Source organism: Artemia sp. Qi Xiang Cuo, chromosome 2 (assembly GCF_049724085.1).
Source record: "Artemia sp. Qi Xiang Cuo chromosome 2, ASM4972408v1, whole genome shotgun sequence".
NCBI classification, from domain to species: domain Eukaryota; kingdom Metazoa; phylum Arthropoda; class Branchiopoda; order Anostraca; family Artemiidae; genus Artemia; species Artemia sp. Qi Xiang Cuo.
This window is the reverse complement of record NC_142795.1, coordinates 60,540,496-60,553,003: the sequence shown is the minus strand read 5'-3', so window position 1 is coordinate 60,553,003 and position 12,508 is coordinate 60,540,496. Positions and strand designations below refer to the sequence as shown.

Sequence of the window (12,508 nt, the reverse complement as noted above, 5' to 3'; positions counted from 1 at the left end):
TTACTAAAAAAAATTCGGTAAAATTTAGTTACTACTTTAGGATGAAATATGAGTTAAAACAACTAGTAATGTGCAGTAATTTACCATTATATAGAGGGGGGGGAGGAGTGGAGGTAAGTAATTCAAAGTACCTTCCCGGGTCATACCTTAGCATGTACACCCATCCCTGAAAGTTTCATTTTCCTAACCCAACCCCTTTCCAAGATAGCCAAAAGTAAATAAAGTAGAATTTTACCAAAAATTCTTTTAAATGTTTTCACTTTAATAACTTTAAGAAATCAAAAATTAATTAAGATTTTAAGAAGTAAATATCAGCATTTGTATATTAAACTGACAATGCACATTTTTTCAGTAAATTCATTTGAATTTTTTTTCAGTAAAGTACAAATTATATTCTGGCTTTTAGAAAGCATGGGGTTTAGAACCCTACTCATATTAATTTCTGCTCGTATTTTTTTGACTCTGATATTTAATTTAATTTCTGTTTGTTTTGGGTTTCATTTATTTACTGATACGGATTTGTGATAGTTGTATGCTTGGTAGATTATTTGAATATATTTTTGTTCATTTTTGGTTTATTGGAGCTCTTTACTTTTTTTTGAAAAACTTATTTTGTGGAAAAATATTTTTTTAATTAATTTATAAAGAAAATGCACATGTGAGAAATAGCTTTTATGTGAGCTATTAAACATTTGTTTTTTGTAGCCCGCTGGCCCCGTCCCTTGAGAAACGGCACAGTGTGCCATTTTTGTGCCATATGGCAATTGCACATGGTATAATTTATAAAAAAAAACATGTAGATGTGAAAAAAAGCTTTTGAATGAGCTATTAAGCATCTCTCTATGATGTTCTCATAAACCTCTAGCCCTGTAAAAAAAGAAAGAAAAAAAAACAAAAAAAAAACGAGACATATCAGTGCTACCCATGCAAAAAAGTGATTTGATCTGACGCCATTTTCGAGGGGTTTCAGGTTTTTTTTCAAAATTACCATAAATTTCTTTTCGCAACAAACTTTTATTTTTAATACGAACGGAGGTAAGTTACCATTCCTGAATCAGTGTCAGATGACAATTTTTTTTTTCACTAGGCAGTTTTTTTCTAAAGGTGTTTTTTTACTTTTGGTTACCATGGGCTGTTGTTCGAGTCTAGATTGGGCCTCTTCAGGAGACATGCTAGAAAAGAGAAACATTTTTAGATTGCTAATTTTACGCTTATTCCCATTGTTTGGTTCGTGCTTTTGCCAATTCGTCCTCAGCCCCTCCCCCTGGGGACTTGCTGCACATTGTAAAGTAAGAATTTCATCAATTTTTGGGTTAGTTTCTTTATATAGCCTAGGGCTATATGAGACCTTCAAAGTGGGGCCGGGGATGAATTGTCAAAAACACAAATCAAACAATGGAAATCCTTCTAAAGAGGCCCAGTTCTAGACCTTTACCTTTGCAAATATATACTAGAATTTATATATTCCCCATGGGTCACTATTTCCGTAAATTGAATTAAATTTGAATTAAATTAAATTGAAGTAAATTAATTCCGTAAATTGAACATTGATAAAATCAAGAAAAGAAAAACATGGGAAATATATAACATATTTGCACATTAAGGAGGGGGGAGAGTGTAGTGAAAACCTTTTCAAAATGTGTTAATAAATGTGTTAATGAATTAAAAATTGATTTCTTAACATGTTTACTTCTCAATTGCCCAATTTTAGGCTAATACCGCGGTCCCTAATTGATTTACGGCCCAAATGAAGTCCCAGATTGGATTTATACCCTTCGTTACTTATAAAGCTCAATATGTTTTCTGGAACTAGATAATAAACCTGTCTCAGCTTAAAAAAAAATGAGCACGGAATCTAGGTAGGGAGGGCATAGAGGAGTGAAGTCGGCTAAAATTGCAGTTTAGTGGCTTCTTTGAAAATCAGCTTGGTGGATTCTGTTTTCTGCATAATTTGTCAATTCAGCTTACTATACTAAACGTATATCTAAACATTTTCGAAAAGAAAAACACTTACATTTATTTTTAGGAAAATCCTTCCTTTAGCTGTTTTGCCAAATCAGAACAAAACTCTCAGCATAAAATCGTATGCAAAACGTTGACTGAAAAACAGAGTACTTCCAGGCAAATAGCAGCAACGTTACACAAATTTTCATCATAGCTGGAAATCTCGCCATGTGTTACATATGTGAAAAATGCGAATTTTTAGATATTTTTTTAACTTCATTTATTATCAGGGTTTAGACTGTCTAGGCTTTACCCCATGCAATTCAGCTCCATTCATCTCAATCCTAACTCAACTCCCGTGCTACTCAACCGACGCGGAACTCAGCCCCAACTTCATCAAACCACCGTCCAGCTAAACTTCGTGCAACTCAACCCCCATTTAATTGAAAATACTTCAATTTCTAATCGGTTTCTCGATCACTCTGGAAATGCCCCCTTCCGTGGCAATTTTTCCTGGAAATCAAAACACGTGGAAAATAATCCTCGAAGAATTCCTCCAAACATCTCCACAAGCAAAATTGGGTTGACAAAGATAATGCAAGACAATTAACAAGAATTTCGTATAGGAATTCTGTCAAATTTCCCCAGTGTAAAATTTCCTCCCGAAAATTCAAACCCCAGAAATTTCCCTTCCCAAGGAGAATTCTCTCTATGTAAATCCATCCCAAGCAAAAAATCCCCTCCCCCGAAAAATGTCTGTATACTTCTCAATAACAAATAATATGGTTTAACAATGGGCAAATTTTATAACTTACAGGCCTCTCCCCACGGGCTGTGGGGGTCACCTTACCCTTAAAGACATAGTTATTGGAACTTTCAACTATACTGAACAAAATGGCTATTTCAAAATTTTGATCAGATAACTTTGGAGAAAAAAGGGGCGTTGGAGGAGGGAGTTGCCCTCCAATATTTTTGGTCACTTAAAAGGGACACTAGAACTTTTAGGTTCCGTTTGAATGGACCCTATCCTGATTTTCTAGGACCATTATTTCGATACGATCACCCTTAGGAAAAAAACAACAAAAAAACAAACACGCATCCGTGATCCTTCTTCTGGCAAAAATAGCAATATTCTATATTTTTGTATATAGGAGTTTGAAACTTCTACAGTAGAGTTCTCTGGTACGCTGAATCTGATGGTGTGATTTTCATAAAGATTGAATTTTAGGGGTCTTTACCTCCTATTCGTCCAGGGGCATTTCCAGACCATCCGTTATTAACCTCTCAAACCCCGTTTTTGCTTCTTTTTCATAGTTACTCCCATATTCCAAATCATAATATTCTTCTGCCTTTCCCTACTTTCTACTTTCATTAGGCTTTCTTTTACTCCACTCAACTATTTTGACAATTGGGCACTATCTTTCTGAATTGTGGATTTTGTACTGTGTACAGCATTAGTCTATTTTTCAATCTCACTCACTCTCGGCACTAATACCGCCAGTGCTTTATAGGATCCCTCCAGCACACTGAGTCTAGATTCTATGGTTTTTAAAGAAGATCTCAGGTCATGAAACGATGTCGAATTAGACTGTACAACTGTTAAAGTCGTCGATACATTGTCAGCTAGTGATCTTATACTGATCTTTTCAACTTTCTGTGACTCCATTGAAGAATTCGAAACAGAGGACTCTGAAACGGAAATGTTAGCTGGCTGACTCTGTTCAATTTGTTTTGCCCCCTTCCTTTTTCTCGGCATCTTAAATCCAAATTCACGTTGCTCTTTCACCAATCTCTGAGCAAAGTATTATTAGTAGCTCTTGAACAGCTGGGGAATTTAAACTAGTCAGTATAATTTATTGAAAATTCAAGCCAAGTTTGTGCATTCAATTCAAGCAAAATAACTGGTTTCACTGTCAGATTTGAACTGAGATATAATCCTAATACAAGTGCATTGCTCCAAAGCTGAAATGATACTACCTATGTAAGAAGCTGAAAAAATTTCTGTCCCAGTAAAGCGAATCCGAAAGAATACTCAAAAGCCGCTTTGGTCACTTGACCCTAACCTTAAGGCCTGTAAAAATAAAGCTTAATTTTGGCTAAAAGTTGGGACAGAATGTGTTCGGCCTAGGTCTGGTAATGTTTTTCTTATTAATCAGAAAACTAAATTAGAATTCAAGAAATATCTAAAAAGTGTCCGATATCGTGGGCTTGATTTTCCATCTTTGCCTAAAGAGTGGAGGAAAGTAATTAATTCAAGTAAAATAGAGGATTGTGATGTGAGTAGTGATGCTATTCCACCAAGTTCTTGGCATGCACATTATTCGAAGATATTCTCCGTTTTGAATTATTCTGTTCAAAGAAAGTTTGGCGAATCGTTTGTTGAAATAGTCCCTAGATTTCTAAGTCATCACTTTGTTCTGCCTATATTGCGTTGTGAAGTTATGAATCCTTTGAAACATCTCAAGTCGAAATCTATTGATGCTGATGGTATCTCTAAAAAGCATCTGACTCCAAAATGTGCTGAACTTGTGTCACATCTTGCGCTTTTGTTTCAAATATGCTTGGCGTCTTCTGTCGTCCCGGAAAGCTTTTCGTGTTGGAGCGTGACTTCAATTAAAAAAAAAAATCGTAAACCGCCAACAGATTGCTCTTCTTACCGTCCAATTTCTGTTTCTTGCAATATTAGCAAGGTTTTCGAGTATATTCTTTTACCTAGTCTAACTCAAAAAATTTATTTCTTTGGTGAAAATCAACTTGGTTTCAGATCTGGTGTGGGGTGCCAACATACTCATCGTGTCCTTTCTTCTATTCTACTTTCTAATTCATCTAAGTGTAAAAGCGTTTATCTCTGTACACTTGATCTTTCAAAGGCTTTTGACTCTGTTGTTCACAACCAGCTTTTCTTTTCTTTGGCTTCTTCTGGTGTTAATTTTTCGGTTATTTACCTTCTACAGTTTTGGTATTCTAATTCATACCTCCGCCTGAAATCTCCAGAAACAACTATTAAAGTACTTCGAGGCGTAAGGCAGGGAGTTGTTTTATCACCAACCCTTTTCAAAATTTGTATTTCTAATGTTCTGGAAAAGATATCAGGCACTTATTTTTCTGGTTCTACTGATATTTCTTACATTGCCTATGTTGATGACATCCTGTTGATTAGTCGTACTAAATCTGCTCTTTCTGCGATGGTTTCTTTAGTTTCTCAGTCTTTCCTAAATATTGGCTTATCCCTGAATCTTGACAAGTGCGAATTCTTATCTTATAATCTGTCTTCGACTACTCCTCTGGTATGTAATGAATTTTCTCTACTTTCTGTCTCTTCCTTTCGGTGCCTTGGTATTACTGTTTCTAACCATCTAGCTCTTTTCCGATAACAGATTGTTGCTGATGCAGTAAGAAAAATTCAGTTCAGTTGTTCAAAAATTGTAGGAAACTGTGGAAAATATAAGGATAAGCAAATATAAGAAATATAAGAATATTCGTAGGGAGTAAGCTCTTGGCCGCTTATTTTCGACTTTTTCTGATCATTCTGTACTTTATTTTTCGGGTGTTTATTCTGTTCTTAAGCTAAAGCATTTGAAAAAGATTAAAGTTACATACTTCAAATTTTGCAAATTTCTTCTTTCTCTGTCGCCATGGACTAGAAATCGGTATCTAGTTAAAAAAAAACCTATGCTACGGATGTAACTAAAAAGCTCTGTGACCTAAACCAAGAGCTTTCTGCAGATGCATTTTTTAAAATTGGCCCTGATAATGGCCTTTTACAGTTTTTTCTTAGTAGAAATTAATTGCTAGTGTTTTGTTGATGTTCTTTTTTTATTTCTTTTTTTCTTTTTATTATTTGTTTATACTACACTTGTACTACTTGTTCTCTAGTAGTTGTGGGTAATAAATGATTGAATTGAATAGTGTGTTTTGATTTAGACTAGTTGAAATTCCCTTCAATATTCTGTCAAATTTTCACCTTCATGCTCGTAGCCTTAATTGTACTAGTTTCATAGTAGTAGCAGTAGTAGTAGCAGTAACAGTGTATTATTATCAGTAGTAGTAACAGTAGTAGCATTACAAAAGGCAGGTACATTTTGCCTTTTGGTCAACTGAAGATCCCACTTATGATGCCCCTGAAGTTTCCTCTTGGTACGATAAGCTGTTCCAAAAATATTGCTGATACGCCCGTATCAGCAATCTGTATGCAGATCGTAAGTTTTCTTTTAATTCAACTTTCTCCACAGCGTTTCTTCACATTTTTGTTTCAAATTATCCCCAGCTTTAGTAGTACTCGCTACACAAATAGTAGTTTTAGTGATAGTAGTAGATGTTGTGGTATTAGTAGAAGCAGTGGAAGATGTTGTGGTAGTAGCGCGTAAATATTTACTTTTTGGTCAATTGGTCATCTCCCTTATCATTACCTGAAAGTCCCAAATTAATATACTCAAGTCATTCCTGAGTTACGCCCTTTTGACAACACATATGCAAATAGCATGTTGATTTAGTTCAATAATCCCCTCAACATCACAGTTCGTGGTAACGCACTGTAAGTAAGGAGCGACCCGGCTCAATTGTAACTAAAACTCTAAAAAAACGGAAATTTGATACCAGTAGATACATCAAAAGAATCAGATTTTTATGCTGATTTCAATTATTTAAGTTTCATTAAGTTTAACCATACCCATCAAAAGTTACGAGCCTGAAATAATTTGCCCTGTTTTCGAAAAAGGGGGAAACTCCCCCTAAAAATGATAGAATCTTAATGAAAAACAAACCATTATATTCAGCGTATTAGAGAACCCTACTGTAAAGATTACGGATGCGTGTTTATTTGTTGTTTTTTTTCCAGGGGTGATCGTATCGATCCAGTGGTCCATAAAATATCGCAAGAGGGCTCATTCGAACGGAAACCAAAAGTTCTAGTGCCCTTCTTGAGTGACCAAAAAAGTTGGAGGGCAACTAGGCCCCCTTCCACCTTCATTTTTTCCCAGTCACCTGATAAGAATTTCGAGATACTCCTTTTTTCAGCATAGTCAAAAACCTCATAACTAAGTCTTTGAGATTTACTTAATCCCTCATAGTCCTCGGAGGAAGGACCGCAGGTTGTGAACTTTGACCACCGTTTGCATACAGTATTGGCTACTTGGAGGGGGGTTGGAGGAGGGGGCTAAGTGAGAAGGTCTTTCCATTTAGGATATTGTCATGGGGGAAGGGACATTGCTATGAGGGGGGGGCATCGGATTTGCCATAATTATTTAAAAACAACGATCAGAAATTAAATAAAAAACAAGCTTTTTCAACTGAAAAAAAAGGAGCAACATTAAAACTTAAAACGAACAAAAACTATTCCGTATATGAGGGGTTCTCCCCCTAGTCAATACCTCGCTCTTTACGCTAGTACTTTCAAAAAAGCTATCTATTCTAATTAAACGGCCTTTGTGATTCAGGGGTCATTCTTACAGAATTGGAACAGAATTCGAACTTTAGCGTAAAGAGCGAGGTATTGACTATGGGGAGAACCCGTCATTTACGTAATAAAAATATACGAACATAGAAGTTCGTTACGTGTTATTTCGTATGTTACGGTAGATCGAATTTCGAGAAAGCCATTTAGCCAAAAAAAGTAAAATGACTATGCAAATTTCACTTTAATTATTCATGTACGGTGAGCCAAAATCAAAGCTGCATTAATTCAAAAACTTTCAGAAATTAAATAAAAAAACAAGTTTTTTAACTGAAAGTAAGGAGCGACATTAAAACTTAAAACGAACAGAAATTATTATGTATATGAAAGGGGTTCTCCCCTCCTTAGAGCCTTGCTCTTTACGCTACAGTTTTTCATTGTTTTAAAAAATAGTCGTGAGAAAGAGTCAAACTTTAGCGTAAAGAGCAATACGTTGAAGAGGGGACAGACCCTTTCACATACGGAATAATTTCTGTTCGTTTTGTTTTAATGTCGCTCCTTACTTTCAGTTAAAAAAAACTTGTCTTTTTTATTTAATTATCTGAAAGACTCGCCTTAATGCTCTTCGTATTTAAGGAAAGTAGGGGTCAAACATACATACCAGTGATGCCAGGTGCCTGACTTTAGATAGCGCACCGAAAGAGGCGAAAATGCGCCATTGGCGCATTTTCGCTATATATATTTTGCGTGGAGTTCGAAATTCAGGGTAAATTAGATCTTGCAGGGGTCAGTGAGTGAAAAAAAAAAAAATATATATATATATATATATATATATATATATATATATATATATATATATATATATATATATATATATATATATATATAGCCTATATATGCTGAATTATTTCCTATCAACAATAAAAATTGTGATGAAATAACTAAAAAAAGAAATAGGTACTCAGTATTTTGTCTTGCAATATAGATACTACTACTACTACTAACAACTCACCGCAGCACCAAGCTACCTGAGGCCAACACAGCTACGCAAGCTCCTCCCCTATTCCAATCTATTCAAAGGCTCCCTTTTTACACCCTTCCATTAAGTTCCCATTTCCTTTAAATCTTTTTTATGTCGTCCTACCACCCCAGACGAGGACAATCTGCTTTTCGTTTAGCTCTAGATGGTTGGCCGAAAGGAACAATCTTCGGCAATCTGTCATCCTTCATCCGCATAACGTGTCCTAGCCAACTCAGCCTTTCTTTCATTATAGCCCTAGAGAGCGGTATTGAACCACATTTTAGTCGTATAGCCTATTATTTGAATTACGGTCAGTCAGCCGGGTACCCAGAACAATCCTTAAGCAATTTCTCTGGAAAACATCTCGCAAATCTTCATCCGATTTCCGGAGCACCCATGCTTCAGAGCCATATTTGACCACTGTCATCACTGTTGCTTCTAATATTCTAATCTTGGTTTGCAGACTTATCTTACAATTCTTCCAAACTTTTTTTAACTGTGAAAAAGCACCCTGAGCCTTGGCTATTCTACTTTTAACGTCTTCACTGCTCCCACCATCTTTACTAATAATACTACCAAGGTAAGTGAAGCTGCCCAACTGATCAATCTTTTCATTACCCAACGTCACCTTTTCATCTTCACTTATTCTTAGCCTTAGTGACGTTGTATTCTTAATATTAATTTTCAAACCTATTCTATCATCCTGAACTCACAAAACCTCTAAAACTTCATTCATTTTGCTTACCCTTTTATCTAGGAAGCTTAAACCATAAACATAATCTAACTCCAGGAGACCTTTTCTTCCCCATTTGATTCCTTGGTCCCCCATTGCCCTTCCTGTGCTCCTTAGAAATTAATCCATACAAATAATCCAGATAGAGGGGGATAGAACACAATCCTGCTTAACTCCTGATTTAAATACAAACCAGCTAACCTCATTCCCTACATTAACCGCAGCAGTGTTATTCTCGTACATAGCACTAATCACTTTATTGTATTTGTCTGCTATACCATACAAGGATAAAACCTTTACTAAAGCTCTTCTATCGACAGAATCGAACGCTTGCTCATAAACTATAAAACTGAGAACCAAAGGTATTTGAAAACTCAGGCACTTCTCAATTATTGGCCTAAGAATGAAAACTTGGTCGACATATCCTTTACCTTTTCTAAAACCGCACTGTTCTTCTCTTGAAACTTGGAAGTTAAAGGCGCACTTGATAAAGATAACTAATAGATAGGATTTTCTAATGTAGAACTAAAGAGAAGCATGATCCTTGAAGGTCATATCTCTCCAAAATGTCATTTAGGTAAGTGATATAAAAGTTAACTCCTTTATACAATGTTTTTATGACATTGCAATTTTAAGCTGCAAAAAGATTAAATTCTCAAACTTGGTTATGAGAACAAAATGTTTCGTAGCTTTCAAAATATAAATCAAAACGACAAGAACGACCAAGTAAAAGATAAGAAATTAGACCGGTTTTCCTTTTAATGAACTTCGAATTAGTTTTGTTCATTTTTTAATCATATATTGTATCTATCTTCGACTAGTATTCAAGATCATTTTCAAAGTTAAACAGCAAACTTTCCTTCTATATCGCCCAAAATTTCTTCAAGAGTTTCATCTTCATTTTCATTGTCATTGGATGGTTTGTTGATGTCATTCATGTCAGTGGTAAATCTATTCGGCATAGCGGGTGTAGGATCAAAGTCTGCAGTATTTCCCTTGGCAATTTAGCCCAAGTCGGATGGTCACAGAAGAGTTAAGCATTTTAGGGTCCATCCTGTTTCGAATTTTGTACTTGACAAGATTCATAACAGAAAAATCACTCGACGAAGGGGTTGCTGATGGGTAAGCTTAAGACAGAAAGAGCTGTTTCAGCAATGTTAAACAAAGGTCAGCTTTTTCCACTCTTTTCTGTATTTTTTTTTTATTGAAATTTTACAACTTTCCCATTTGGTTTTTCACGCTAAGGATCATTCCCGCTTCAATAATTTAAAATTTAGGTCGTCAGAGCCTGGAATGCGATATGAGAATACCTAGGGGGTTCTGAAAATTCCACCTGTCTTTATAGACAGATTCCTGAATCTATCAGTAGAAGTTATCAGTAAACACTAGACTTTAAAATTCTGAGTTTTTTCAATGTTATTGTGAAGGCAAAATGTGCCCACTTTGCGCCGAATTTTTTTGACATGCACAAAATCGGCGCAATGCGCCAATTCGAAAAATTCAATGCGCAATCAACTCAAAATAGCACCCAAATGGCGCAAATGCGCGCCACCTGGCAACTATGATACATACCCCTTCTCAATAACATGCACTATGTAAACAATGAGCGAATTGCCTAACTTACAGCCCTTGCCCTGAGGCCGTGGGGGACGGGGGTAGACAACCCCAGACCCATAATTACTGAACCTTTCAACAATGCTAAAAAATATAGATGTCTCAAAGCTTTTTTTAAATGTTTGTTTTCGGAAATGATGGGCATGGGGAGGATGGCTGCTCTCACATTCACTTTTTAGTCTTAAAAAAGGCACTATAACTTCCAGTTTCGAATCAAATGAGCCCCATCTAAAGTTTATGCGACCCCTCATTCCATAAAGCCTTATATGCCCCAGGGTATAACTTACAGCCCTTGCCCCAGGGCTCTGCTGGGTTATGTCAACTCTGGAGGCATTGTTGTTCTTTGGACTATTTTGTACAAAATGGCTCTCCCAATTTCAATCAGATTCGTTTGGTGAAGAGGGGTAGTTGGGGGGGGCTAGTTGCCCTCCATCACTTTTGACTCTTAAGGGAACTAGAACTTCCAATTTTCGACCAAATGAGCTACCTCAAATGCCCCTGGGGCATAATTATAACCCTTGCCCCTCGGCTTTGGTGTTTGTATCAACCCCAACAGCCTTGCGATCTTTGGGCTATCTTAAATAAAATGGGTATCCCGAAATTTCCATTGGATGCATTTCAGGGAAAACGCGACGTGGGGGAGGGTTTAGCTGTCCTCTGATCACTAAATCTTAAAAAGGGAACTAGAATCTGATTACAAATCCAACGAGCTTCCTCTGAAGTAGATATGACCACCCTTTCTACGTAATAATTAAAAGCATACTACGTCCACCCTTTCTAGTCTTAAATAACCCCGTCATAAAGTACCGCATAGCACCGAAAATGGCACTTTAGTGAGATATCGAGGGAAATTGCCAGTAAGCTTGAACGCGGCACCGACACAATCTATGGTTGAAAATCCTGAACCTAAGTTTTACAGTCCTCCCTCTTGTATACTCTCCCCCTCATCCCCCTATTGAGTTAAATCGTGGGCTGACTAGCAGAAGTAGCAGTCTACCTTGCAAGATCATAGCAAGATTTTTAATGACTAATTTAAAGCCCTTAATCAAATCGATTGTGCTCGATATAAAATCGTCACGATAACTCAAATCATGTGGCACGCACCGCCAAAAAAAAGTATTTTTTGGAGAAAATTCCAGATTAGAAATGCTGGGAAGCATGAAAGGGTAACTACAAATCTACATGGTCGAAAACCTATAACAAGGTTTATAGCCCAAACTGTTTAGCGCTACCCCTATCAGTCCCTTTAACAACCTAGTGAAGAGCAAACATCCCCTAGCAACCGAAAGCTTAAAAACGTGTTTGGATGTCTAGAGAAAATTGCCGTTGGAAGCTGATTCATTAATGGCGATTATTATTTCGACTAATCTTAATAGTAAATTATTATAAAAAGAATACTTGATTTCAAGAGCCAGAAACCCCTTGATACTTTTAACTTGAATCGAAAGCGCAGATAAGACATTTATTTGGACTTATTTTCCGGCTCGTTAATAAAAGCCTTGGTGTTTCTGACTCGTGAATAAAGGCGTAAGTGAAATGATTTTAGGTCTCAAAATTTTGATGCCCAAGAAGAAAATAATAAAAATATACTTTCTTTCTTCGCGGTGAAGTCCCGATTTTTCACAGCAATTGAAAAATTCACAGCAATACAAAATACATTGCATCAGTTCAATTAATTTTGTCAATTAACTGTAAAACTCATTTGTCTTTCACTTTTCTAAATCTGTTTCGCTCATGAATGTTTCATAAACAATATTTTTTACCTTCAAATTCTCAGATGCCGAGAATAGTTTGGCACGGACGC

At 36.3% G+C, this 12,508-nt stretch overlaps 1 protein-coding gene across 2 annotated transcripts in view; it reads right to left on the bottom strand.

Annotated features, from left to right (window-relative positions):
• The window catches only part of LOC148955460 (artemin-like), a 34,674-nt gene extending 25,131 nt beyond the window's left edge, over positions 1-9,543 (bottom strand). Inside the window, exon 1 of one of the 2 annotated variants that reach the window (XM_089108212.1) lies at positions 9,522-9,543. The gene's annotated coding sequence lies outside the window, so the exon portion shown is untranslated. Of the gene's footprint in view, positions 1-2,014; positions 2,308-9,521 lie in introns of those variants that run through there. The other variant, XM_089108211.1, reaches the window with a different exon arrangement.
• Between the last annotated feature and the right edge of the window lie 2,965 nt (positions 9,544-12,508).